Here is a 12077-nt window from a genome sequence, read left to right as displayed (position 1 = left end):
GGTTCGCCACCACTGTCTTAGTGGCATGGTTTTAAGAAAACCCAGGCATCTTCAGAGGTGTATCACAAAGAGAAGTGTGTTGTGTGACACACTTCTCTCTGTGGTGCACCTCTGAAGATGCCAGCCACAGATGCAGGCAAAACGTTAGGAACAAGATCTACCAGACCACAGCCACACAGCCCGGAAAGCCCACAACAACAATCCTTCTCCTCTCAATGTGCCTCAAAACACACTAGTTGCAGCAAGATAGAAAATTTTTCTAACACTGTCCAGTCGTCTGCATTGAAAATACAACTGGTATCAAGCAGTCTGTTATTCCCAGAAGTGTTGCAGAATTCTTCCTAAATCTCTTCATATAGACCAGTGTTTACCAACCTTTTCGATGTCACGGTACCCTTGACCTCACTCTTCATCTCTCACGGTACCCCTGCCATCCCCCCCACCTTCCCCTCCCAGTGCCCCTGCTTGCACCACCCCCCACCTTCCCCTCCCAGGATGAAGGGAAGAACTGGGGGGGGGGGCAGGAAGTGGCTGCTGACCTTGTGGCAGGCCCTGCCCCGAGCCAGCTCCATGTCCTTGCTGGCACCGGCAGGAGACACCACAAAAGTGAGGGGGGTTAGCATTGCCACGGTACCCCAGGGTACCAGGGAACCCTGGTTGAAAATCACTGATGGCTATGGAATATTCCCTGACATGGACAGCCCAGGCTACTCCAATCTCATCAGATCTTGAAAGCTAAGCAAGGTCGGCTCTGGTTAGTCCTTGCAAGGGAGACCTCCAAAAAATACCAGAGTTATGATGCAAAGGCAGGCAATGGCAACTCATATGTGTTGGCAACTCTTGCCTTGAAAACCCTACTGAGTCGCCATAAGTTAGCTGTGATTTAATGGCACTTCACACCATACAAACCCTGCTAATTTCAGACCAACCAGTCCTTTTTCTGTAATAGGGAAACTTCATGCCAAGCATCTATTATCCAGATTAACAGATTAACATCTTGGATGTCCCAGCAGAGAATACTGGGCCCACAGCAAATGGGCTTCTGTAAAGGAAAAACAACCCTAGATAACGGCACAGTTTTATCCCACTTGGTTAATAAATAAACCAGAAAAGGGAGCCTATGCTGCCTTTTTAGATTTAAAAGGTGCCTTTGATGCTATTCCAAGGGAACTCTTATGGAACAAGCTAGCAAATATCAACATAGATACGAGGTTTTTGTTCATTATTAAAAAGCTACACACCTCTATGAGTTGTCAAATTACATTTTCCATGGCAGGGAAGCTAACTCAAATAAATCTTATTAATAAAGGAGTCAAGCAGGGTTGTATTTTGGTTCTTTCCTTGTTTAATCTGTTCTTAAACGAAGTTGCACCTTTTTAAAGTTGCTGGCTATAGGTCTTATTTGGGATCTGTTCATGTGCCTTTAGTACTTTATGCTGATGATGCAGTTTTGTGGTCTTCTTTGCAAGTGCATTTGAAACACTTTCCAAATTGTTGCTTGAGTACTGCACAACAAATAAGATTGGCACTGAACTACGAGAGACCTAAAGTCCTTGTCTTTTCAAACACCTTGATCACACATGTGTGGAATGGTGGATGGCATGCTCCTCTTCTCTTTGCATGTTATTGCAATGGAAATAAAATAATATTTTTTTAAAGACAGCTGGTTACGAGCATGCGCATCTCCCGAATGAATCGAAACCAACAGCCCGGTGTACAACAAAGACATTCTCAAGTACATTTTTCAAGGATCCCTCTCTTTCTGGGCTTCTCTCACATCCCATAGTTGAGACACCTACCAACTCTGCAGCTGGTCAAGGCATGCGTTGGGTGGCCCTCCGATGCACGCAATTCGCTGCCGTTGCTTCCACTCAACTAAGTCTTCCATAATCAGGGCGTTCTGTGTGTGTTCTGCAAGGTTCAGCAAGGCCGTGATTTTGCGCACCACATCCTAAAAGGAAGAAGAGGTTCTCAAGAAATCTATCCTCCTTGGAGACACTTGGAAGTCAAAATCCAGCAACAGGAGACCTTTTGTTAACAAATTAAACCAACAGGCTTGGAGGGAGTTAAAGGGAACTTTTCAGATCGGTAGTCAAAATAAAAATAAAAACAGCAATGATATTCAAACTTTCTAATTTCAGGAAAGCCCTTCCATATTTATTTTCTGCCAGATCACATTTCCAGATGCAAGAATTCTGGGTAGGTTTCCAACCTCCACATGGGGCATCGAGATCTCTCAGAATTACACCTCATCTCCAGACTACAGAGATCAGTTCCCCTAGACAAAACCGCTGCTTTGGGTGGTGAATTCTGTGCTAATATACCCCTCCTCAACCCCTTCCACCCTACGGTTCTACCCCAAAATCTCCAGGAATTTCCCAATAGAATTAGCAATGCTAATTCTTGGCTACAGAGTCACAAAGGGGGCTCTCTAGTCTTACTGGACTTTATCAGGGATTGTGGCTGGATATTACAAAGTTTCTTGTTTAACAGAAACTGTTGTGATTTATTCTTTTCCCTCCTCTTAGAATTGTCTTAATTGTTAATTGTTGGACCACAAAGGGAGGTATGATTTTTGAGTTGTAAGCAATTTCAGCATCCGTGATTAACAAAAGGACAGGGAAGCTGGACTTGAACATCCGTACATTCCTGATAAAGTACAAGTATCAAATTCTGTTGGGCCTTTTGCTTCCTGTGTTGGCTGAGCGCCCAGCAAGATCATATGAATTGCTTGCCCGTTTCAGGAGGAGGGGGTAGTTGACCATCTAACCCAGTGGTTCTCAACCTTCCTAATGCCGCGACCCTTTAATACAGTTCCTCATGTTGTGGTGACCCCCAACCCTAACATTTATCCATTTTACAGATGGAGAACACTGATGCAGAGAGTCTTAGGCGACCCCTGTGAAAGGGTCATTCAACCCTCAAAGGGGTCATGACCCCCAGGTTGAGAACCGCTGATCTAAGCTATGTGACACTTTGGATCTTAGTCTGGGAAAGGGCCCAAGGTTGTCATCAGTAAGGTGACCTGGGCTGCTGAAGGAATGTGATTGTAATAAAAATAATACCCATGTAGATGAAAATTAGATTCAGAGGAACTAAATGAATAGGTTAATGTGTTATTAATATGTTAGCAGTCAAGGCTGTAAATATGTTTATTTGATACATACCAGTGGGTGCTAATTAAACAATTAAATAGCAGAATGGGGGACAAAATAAGTAAAATGGATGGTTCTCTCTCAAATTTGTATCACGTCTATATATTATTGAACATTTAAGACCCATTTTATTGTTATTTTGTTTGTTACATGGTTTGATATTTTTCTATAATTTTTCAATTTTGTGGTGTTTTTATACACGGGTAAAAATTCATTTAAAATATTATTAAACAAGGAGAACAATACATGTTTCCTTGAATGAATTATAATTATATACTGCTGCTATTATTATGTCAGATCTTAATAATAAGGCTGTACTCATTCATTGTTGTGGGTTTTTTAATGTGAAGCGATGGAGTTAAATAATTTACTGAGAATGCAGCAATTTCTAATAATTTAGATCAGAATTTTTTTCCATTAAGAAGAAGAAGAGATAGAAAAAGTGCAGAGAAGTGCAGATGATTGAGGGATTGAGAAGAAGAGATAGAAAAAGTGCAGATGATTGAGGGACTGGAGCACCTTCCTTATGAGGAGAGGCTGCACTAACCTGGATAGCTTTAAAAGAGGCTTGGACAGATTTATGGAGAAGTCGATCTATGGCTACCAATCTTGATCCTCTTTGAGCTGAGACTGAGACTGAGTCCAGGTGCTCGGGAGCAACAGCCGCAGAAGGCTATTGCTTTCACCTCCTGCATGTGAGCTCCCAAAGGCACCTGGTGGGCCACTGCGAGTAGCAGAGAGCTGGACTAGATGGACTCTGGTCTGATCCAGCTGGCTTATTCTTATGTTCTTAAGAAGAGTTTGGATTTATATCCCACTTTTCTCTCCTGCAAGGAGACTCAAGGTGGCTTACAAACTCCCTTCCCTTCCTCTCCCCACAATAGACACCTTGGGAGGCAGGTGGGGCTGAGAGAATTTGGAGAGAACTGGGACTAGCCCCAGGTCACGCAGAAGAAATGTAGGAGTGCAGAAACAAATCCAGTTCTCCAGATAAGAGTCCACCACTCAGATGGAGGAATGGGGAATCAAACCTAGTTCTCCAAATTAGAATCCACCTGCTCTTAACCACTACATCATGCTGTCTTAGAGGAATTTAAAGAGTTAAATAATAAAAAAAGGAATGTGATTGGTTTAAATCCGGCAAGGATCTAACAATGTGGCTAAGTGGCTAAGAGCAGGCGCACTCTGATCTGGAGGAACCGGGTTTGATTCTCTGCTCTGCCGCTTGAGTTGTGGAGGCTTATCTGGGGAATTCAGATTAGCCTGTGCACTCCCACACACGCCAGCTGGGTGACCTTGGGCTAGTCACAGTTCTTCTGAGCTCTCTCTCAGCCCCACCCACCTCACAGGGTGTTTGTTGTGAGGGGGGAAGGGCAAGGAGATTGTAAGCCCCTTTGAGTCTCCTACAGAAGAGAAAGGGGGGATATAAATCCAAACTCTTCTTCTTCTTCTTCTTCTTCTTCTTCTAGAGGGCCTTGGAGCACGGTTTTGAGTTGAAGGAGGGGCTACCCTGGATTGGGGCCTGGGTTGTGCAGCAGGAAGGCCACCACAGCTCGAGAAGAGAGGCCAAGGGAAACTGATCCATATGCCCGCCTCATGTTGTGTGTTTAGCTAATGTTCCTGCTTGAGACAAGATAGGTTCTGTTTAGATACTTCCACTCAGCTTAAATAAGTTTATCACCTACAAGTTGTACTGTTTTCTGGCTCCATCCATATTCAAGAACCCTCCACGGATCTTGCTATCCAGTATTTGGCCAAAACCTACTGGTCAGGGCTAGCTGAGAAGCTAAGGTTCTCAGCTTTGTGGTAGAGCTGGAGTCTGGAAACTAGGAAGTTTCCTTTGGCTTAGAGGAACTTCCTGACACTTGGATACCTTAAAACATACTCAGTGTTCATCTGTGCCTGGCATGGGGAGATAGACCGAGGCTGGAAAACCGTCTTACTAGGAAATCTGCCTGCCGACAGGCTTTGGACCAGCCTCAGGATTCCCAGTGAGACACAGTCAGGAAAGCAGCATGCTAGACGGGTGCTTCAAAACAAAAGAAGTGCCTTCCATGGAGGCCAATGCACAGCTGCACCAAAGCACAGCTGCACCTTGCAGTCACCCCAAAGCGTCACCTGTCTCATAATGTCGAGCTGCAAATACATTGTGTGTAGCTGCATCTTCTCCTTGAGGATGTCCTCCTGAGTCATCCCACTGGCCTCATGTTCTGCAAGACATGGAAGAAGAAGAAGAGTTTGGATTTATACCCCACTTTGCTCAGCTGTAAGAACTAGATGCGTAGCTATAAGGGGACGGAGTGGGGACATTCTCTCCTGCTAGAACACGGCCATACAGCCCGGAAACCACATGGCACCCCAGTGATTTCGGCCGTGAAAGCCTTCGACAATGCTACCAATTACGAAACCAAAGCGGCGCCTGGTCATCAAGCAGGGCCCTCAGGGGGACGTCGGATTCTGAGCAAACCAGCAGCCCAACAGGAGGAGACCCAATATGCAAGAAGATGCCGTTTGGGTCTCTGCTTGTACTGTGGGGATAGTGGGCATTTGGCAGCATCCTTTCCTCCCAAGCCACAAGCTCATGCAGCACCCCCACAGCGGTCGGTCAAACCACCAGATTCTAAGCCGAGCCAATGAAACGATCTGCCAGTGTGGCACGAGGCTTGACCAAGGATCAGCCCTCCTCTGGCGAGGCTTCTGCTGAATCCAGAGGGGAGCTGGCGGGAAATGGGCAAGACCTGGTCTAGATCAGGGGTAGGGAACCTGCGGCTCTTCTGCCCTCTCACTGTGGCTCCACGAGCCGAGCCGCCGGCCCCATCCTTGCCCGCCCTGCAGGCAGCAGGGCGGGCGCACCAACTGCTCATGGTTGGCTGGGCCGCGCCGTGGGCTTCCCCTCTCGCCCGCCCCGTTGGAGCGGGGCGGTGCTTTCCCGGTGGCCGGCAAGGCCGAGCCGCCGACTTCATCCTTGCCCGCCCTGCAAGCAGCAGGGCGGGCGCATCCATGCGCTTCTCAGAATAAGCGGAGTAAAAGGTTAAAAAAACCCTATATATAGTGTTATCTTTATTTTTAATGTCAAAAATTATTTGTGGCTCCAAGTGTTTTCTTTTCCTGTGGAAAAAGGGTCCAAATGGCTCTTTGAGTGTTAAAGGTTCCCTACCCCTGGTCTAGATGATGCCTGCGGCCAGGTCCAGCCTCAGGGGACACCACAAAGGTTGAGTGAAGACGCGGGGCCCCTTGCTCTTCCCAGGATGGTAACCAATTCTCCCAAAGGCACATGAAGGTTAGTCCAAGCGTTAGTGGACTCAGGGTGTTCGAACTGCCACATGCACCCTAGTGTAGTGGAGGGTCTGGGACTAACGCCCATTCCTCTATGAAGACCCCTCCTTTTCACTCAAATGGGTGGGCGGCTCACAGAAGGGTCCCCCGGCTGCTTTTAAAACTGAGAAAGTCTCGGTACAGCGTGCTGAGCATTGGGAGTGGCGCAGTTTTGTAATTGCCAATGGAGCCAAATACCCAGTAGTTCTGGGAACGCCTTGGCTGGCAGAGCATGATCCAACCATCAGATGGGCAGACCGAATAGTACGGTTCACCAGCCCTCCCTATGGGGACCACATTCAATCTGGGGACGCATCTATCCCGAATCCACCAAAAGGGGAGAGGATCGCTGCCTCCATGATGAGCCAGTGCAGAACTGAGATGGGTATTCCCTCATCAAACAGAGATTGAAGCTGGGTGTTTGAAGAAACCAAATGCGATACCCCCGCACAGAAAGACGGATTGTAAAATCAAACTGGTACAGGGAGCTAAATTCCCCAGAGGGTGGCTATATCCCATGAACCCAGTCAAAGATGTAGCACTATGGGAATTTTTGGATAAAAATCCAGCCCGTCAATTTATCCGGTCTACCACCAGCAATTATGCCGTCCCAGTCCTATTTGTAAAGAAAAAGGGTGGATCCCTTCATTCATGCACAGATTACTGGGGCCTTAATGCCCTCTCCACTTGCAATAAATACCCCCTTCTCCTTATAAAGGACCTACTGGCCTGTCTGGGGAAGGGGCTGATTTTTACCAAACTGGACTTGAGAAAAGCTTATTATCGAGTACGCATTGCTGACGGTTTTTAACATAGCCTTTAACCCATTATGGACAGTTTGAGTACCAAGTAATGCCTTTCGGGTTAAGCGGCGCCCTAGGGGTATTTATGAGTATCATAAATGATGTATTGCAGGATCTTCTGTTCAAGGGGGTGGTGGTGTATTTGGATGATGTGCTAATTTACTCTCAGTACGAGGCCTCGCATGTGCAACTGGGTGCGTGAAGTGTTAAAAGGGTTGTTGGATAACTCCTTGTTTGTTAAACTGTCTAAACGTGCCTTTCATCAGAAGAAACTAGATTTTCTGGGCGATCGCATTTTTGAAGGGGGGCTGGAGGTAGACTCTGCCAAGGTCTGAGATGTATTAGTTTGGCAGCCCCCCCTGCCCCCACCACCAGAAAGCAACTACAGTCGTTTTGGGGGTTGGCAAACTTTTATTGTGAGTTTATCCCCAACTTTTCTGAGCTGGCCCTACCCCTAACAGACCTCCTCCATACAAAAGGGAAAGGTTCTTTGGCCACCCACCCAGGCACACCTCTCTGGTGGGCCACTTGCTGTCAATCGTTTGGGTCATTGGATGCGCTAAAACAGGCGTTCACGTCAGAACCCATTCCAAGACATGCGAACCCGGCCCTCCTGTTCGTCGTTCATGTGGATACCTCAGACAAAGCTCTGGGCACAGAGCTACTCCAAGAGGGTGAGGATGGTGGGCCACTGCGAGTAGAAGAGCTGGACTAGATGGACTCTGGTCTGATCCAGCTGGCTTGTTCTTATGTTCTTATGTTCACTTAGCACCCCTTGAAAGTTAAACACCAAGCAGCTGCAGTGGGCAGATTTCTTCTCCCGTTTCAACTTTACCGCTCACTTCTTCCTGGGCAAAACCAACTGCTTGGTGGACGCACTTTCCCGCCGACCAATTCCAGGGGAGGGGGGCGGAACAGTCTCCTCCCCAAACAGTTCTTTTGTCTTCCCAACTGGGACTGGCAATCACTAAGCCCTAAGCCCAAACACGCCTTCAGAATACTACACTGACCGCCCAGGTGGCCTTTCCCTGTCAGACCACCTCGCCTCCTTTTTTGAGGCGGGCAAGCTACCTGTGACACCGGAGGAGGGAGGCCCATCACTTTCTCAACATGATGGATTATACAGTGGCAAAGGAGTTGCTTGTTCGTTCCACCCTTGCTTCGTAAAGCAATCATCCAGCAGGGGCATGATTCCAAATCAGCAGGGCACTTCAGGTTTGTCAAAACGCTCCACCTACTTTGATTTTTTTTTAATGGAAAATCAAAACCCTCCACATCCCTAGTAGTGATTCTAGGGCACAAGACAGTGGCAAGCAGGATTATCTCTTAAAATGTGTCTAACTAGGCCAGTGGTGGCGAACCTATGGCACGGGTGCCAGAGGTGGCACTCAGAGCCCTTTCTGTGGGCACGCACAAACAGAGTCCCCGCCCCCCAAATCTAGGTTGGCCTGGGCTGCTGGGCTCGATTATTAGCATTAACTTAAGACTTAATTAGAGTAGCATAAAACTTAAGACCCAGTTTTGGGGAAGCAGTGTAGGTAACCCTGTTAAGAGCTGTTAAACCCCACTGATTTTCATGTGAAGAACTAAAGCGCGATCCTCTACCTGGGAGTAAGCTCGGTCGCTGGCAATGGGGCTTGCTTCTGAGTTAACCCTCCAAGGGTCGTGATTCACCAGTTGAAAGAGTTGCGTGGTTGCTTCAAAGCAAAGCCACCGACTACCACCAAGCTTATTCCCGAGTAACACATGTCTCGGAGCCAATTGTTTTTTCTAAACTAAAACTTCAGTATTCAGGTTAAATTGCCATGTTGGCACTTTGCGATAAATACGTGGGTTTTGGGTGGCAATTTGGGCACTCGGTCTCGAAAAGGTTCGCCATCACTGAACTAGGCAGAGGGAAGTTTTACAGACCCTTAAGGTAGTGATGAGCCCTGTCTCAGACTTTCAGTGCAACCCTATGCAGAGATACTCCATTCGAAACCCACTGGAATCAATCAGCTTAGACCGATGTCATTATCTCAGCAACTGTATAAAAAGAAACTACACAAAATCTATCTTTAATTGCTTTGATTGAGTATTCCTGCATGGCAGGGGGTTGGACTTGATGGCCCTGGTGGTCTCTTCCAACTCTAGAAGAAGAAGAAGAAGAAGAAGAGTTTGGATTTATATCCCCCCTTTCTCTCCTGTAAGGAGACTCAAAGGGGCTTACAATCTCCTTGCCCTTCCCCCCTCACAACAAACACCCTGTGAGGTGGGTGGGGCTGAGAGAGCTCCGAGAAGCTGTGACTAGTCCAAGGTCACCTAGCTGGCATGTGTGGGAGTGCACAGGCTAATCTGAATTCCCCAGATAAGCCTCCACAGCTCAGGCGGCAGAGTGGGAAATCAAACCCGGTTCCTCCAGATTAGATACACGAGCTCTTCACCTCCTACGCCACTGCTGCTCCTTCAGAATACTACAGAATACTCTTACACCACTGCTGCTCCTTCAGAATACTACAGAATACTCTTACGCCACTGCTGCTCCTTTAGAATACTCTATGATTCTATGATCTCACAATTGCCATGGGCGGAGCTTACCTCTAACTTGCAAGGTTTTGCATTTGAAGTCAGATTCATCTTGAGCGTCCTCCAGATTCTTGATGAACTGTTCTATTTCCTGGAAAAACGAGAACCACGTTGGGCAGGCCTTCCAAGCAGGAAAGGATTTGTGGAGAGGACACGACTGTTCTGTTGGCCAGCCTCCAATCACATAGTTCCTCTGACCCAACAGAGGAATAAAGGATGGTGATTTCCACCAACTTTCTTTACACCCTCTGTCCCCTGTGTCATTTTCAAGGGCCCACTGACCCTTTGGACCAAAGAGTCAGGGCTACAGCAAGCGTGGGAAAGTCCTGCTCTGTGAAGTCAACAGTTTGAGGGTCATTTTAGTTGAAGGACATTAAGGCTTTTGGGATAGCAGCCCAGAACTGTCGTCAACTACTGCTAACATGATTTTTTTTTTCCTTCCCATTCTGTCCAGATCTGCTCTTAGAACCTGGGCTAGGCATTTTTCTCTCACTAGAAGTAAAATAACTTTAGTGAGAACTGCAGCACCCATTCTTGATCAAATGGCTACTACAGTTCACACATATTTATTTATTTATTATTCGACTTATAAGCCGCCTCATCCCCGAAGGGCTCGAGGCGGCTCACTACATGGCTGTTATTCAAACAGCAATCACATAAAACTTAACCTATTAACCAATTAAAATTTAAGCAGCAATTACATGCCATAAATAAAAATTGAACAGAAGTTGTTTAACAGTTAATCAAATCGTTAATTAAAATCGGCGCCCGATCTATAGGCCAAAAAGAGAGGGAGGGAGCGGGAGGGCCTGTGATGGTATCAGAGAATCAGGCCCAACCGGGATGGAAAAAAGATGGACACAGGCAGTCTCAGTTGCAATTGCAGCTTCAATGGGGGGCAGTAAAACCACGGCCAGCCCCTCCAAAAGCCTGGTGGAATAGCTCTGTCTTGCAGGCCCTGCGGAACTCACCAAGGTCCCGCAGGGCCCGGATAGTTGGAGGTAGAGCATTCCACCAGGCAGGGGCCAGAGCCGTAAAGGCCCTGGCCCAGGTCGAGGCCAGCCGCATTGTTGTGGGGCCAGGGGTCACCAGCAGTTCTGCCACCGCCAAGCGCAGTGGTCTATGAGGGACGTAAGGGGTGATGCGGTCCCGTAGGTATGCAGGCCCCATGCCGCGTAAGGCCTTAAAGGTCAGTACCAACACCTTGAAAACGATCCGGAACTCCACTGGGAGCCAGTGCAGATGGCACAGCACATAAGGAGGGGGTATGGCTGGGTCTGGAATGAGCCCACCTTTACCTTCCTGTTGGTATGGCTGTTGAGGCTGTGAGCCAGATGGAAGTGGTACTACTCTGTGGTACTTTAAAGAACTGTGGTAACTATAGCATATTGCACAGTTTGTGACTTGTATGGCACATTGTTTTTAATGTGTTTTAAAGCCATTTGGCGCTGTATTCTCATCGGGTTTTTTATTGGGGGGGTCATGTCTTTGTAGCTACGAAGATATGACCCATAGAGCATTGTAGTATGTGGTTTTGAAGCTTTGTAGCATTGGATCCACAAAGTGTTTTTTTTTTTAAGAAATGGAATGACCACAATGAAGCCTTCAGACTAGTTAAGAATAGGCTCTTGGATCTTGATTTTCATAATTTGACTCGAGCTGCCAAGACAACCTGTTCTCAGACTACATTATTAATCCCATGCGAGCGTAGAATTATGGCAGCATATCTTCGTCTGCTGATTAATCCACCCAGAGGAGAGCCCCGGCTACTGCAAGATGTAATGTGCTGCCATCAGCTCTGCTGGAGGGAAGATTTAAGAATATGGAACATTCTAAAAGAGTTTGTTCATGTGATATGACTACGGTGGAAACACTTGACCATTCTCTGTTTCTATGCCCTAAATACAATAAGATACCCATGAAATACATGGATTCCATTTTCTTGCAATGTTCTCAGTGGCATGAGTGTTATCAGATACCCAATCTCCTGAACAGCTCTGATGTGCTCTTTTGTGAAACTGTTGCAAATGTTATACTGGAAATTAGTAGTTTTAACTGCATTTCTTAACCTTGTTTTGTTTTAAAAATTTGTCCTGTTTTATATGCCAATAAAGGCTTGTGTTGTGAATGACCACAAAATGGTGGCCATGAATTGTTTCATGGGTGTGTGAGGATAAACTCGGATTTGTATTTGTGTGTGTGTGTGTGTGTGTGTGTGTGTGTGTGTGTGTGTGTGTGT

General features: G+C 46.8%; 1 long non-coding RNA gene across 1 annotated transcript; it reads right to left on the bottom strand.

The window, feature by feature from the left end:
- Positions 1-1803: 1803 nt before the first annotated feature.
- Positions 1804-9930, bottom strand: LOC125425581. Its single transcript, XR_007243386.1, has 3 exons — positions 9851-9930; positions 5274-5365; positions 1804-1951 (listed from the first exon to the last, which is right to left on the bottom strand). It is a non-coding gene; the product is annotated as an uncharacterized LOC125425581 (long non-coding RNA).
- Between the last annotated feature and the right edge of the window lie 2147 nt (positions 9931-12077).

This window comes from Sphaerodactylus townsendi, unplaced genomic scaffold (genome assembly GCF_021028975.2).
Source record: "Sphaerodactylus townsendi isolate TG3544 unplaced genomic scaffold, MPM_Stown_v2.3 scaffold_837, whole genome shotgun sequence".
Taxonomy (NCBI): Eukaryota; Metazoa; Chordata; class Lepidosauria; order Squamata; family Sphaerodactylidae; genus Sphaerodactylus; species Sphaerodactylus townsendi.
This window is presented reverse-complemented; position numbering and strand designations above follow the sequence as displayed.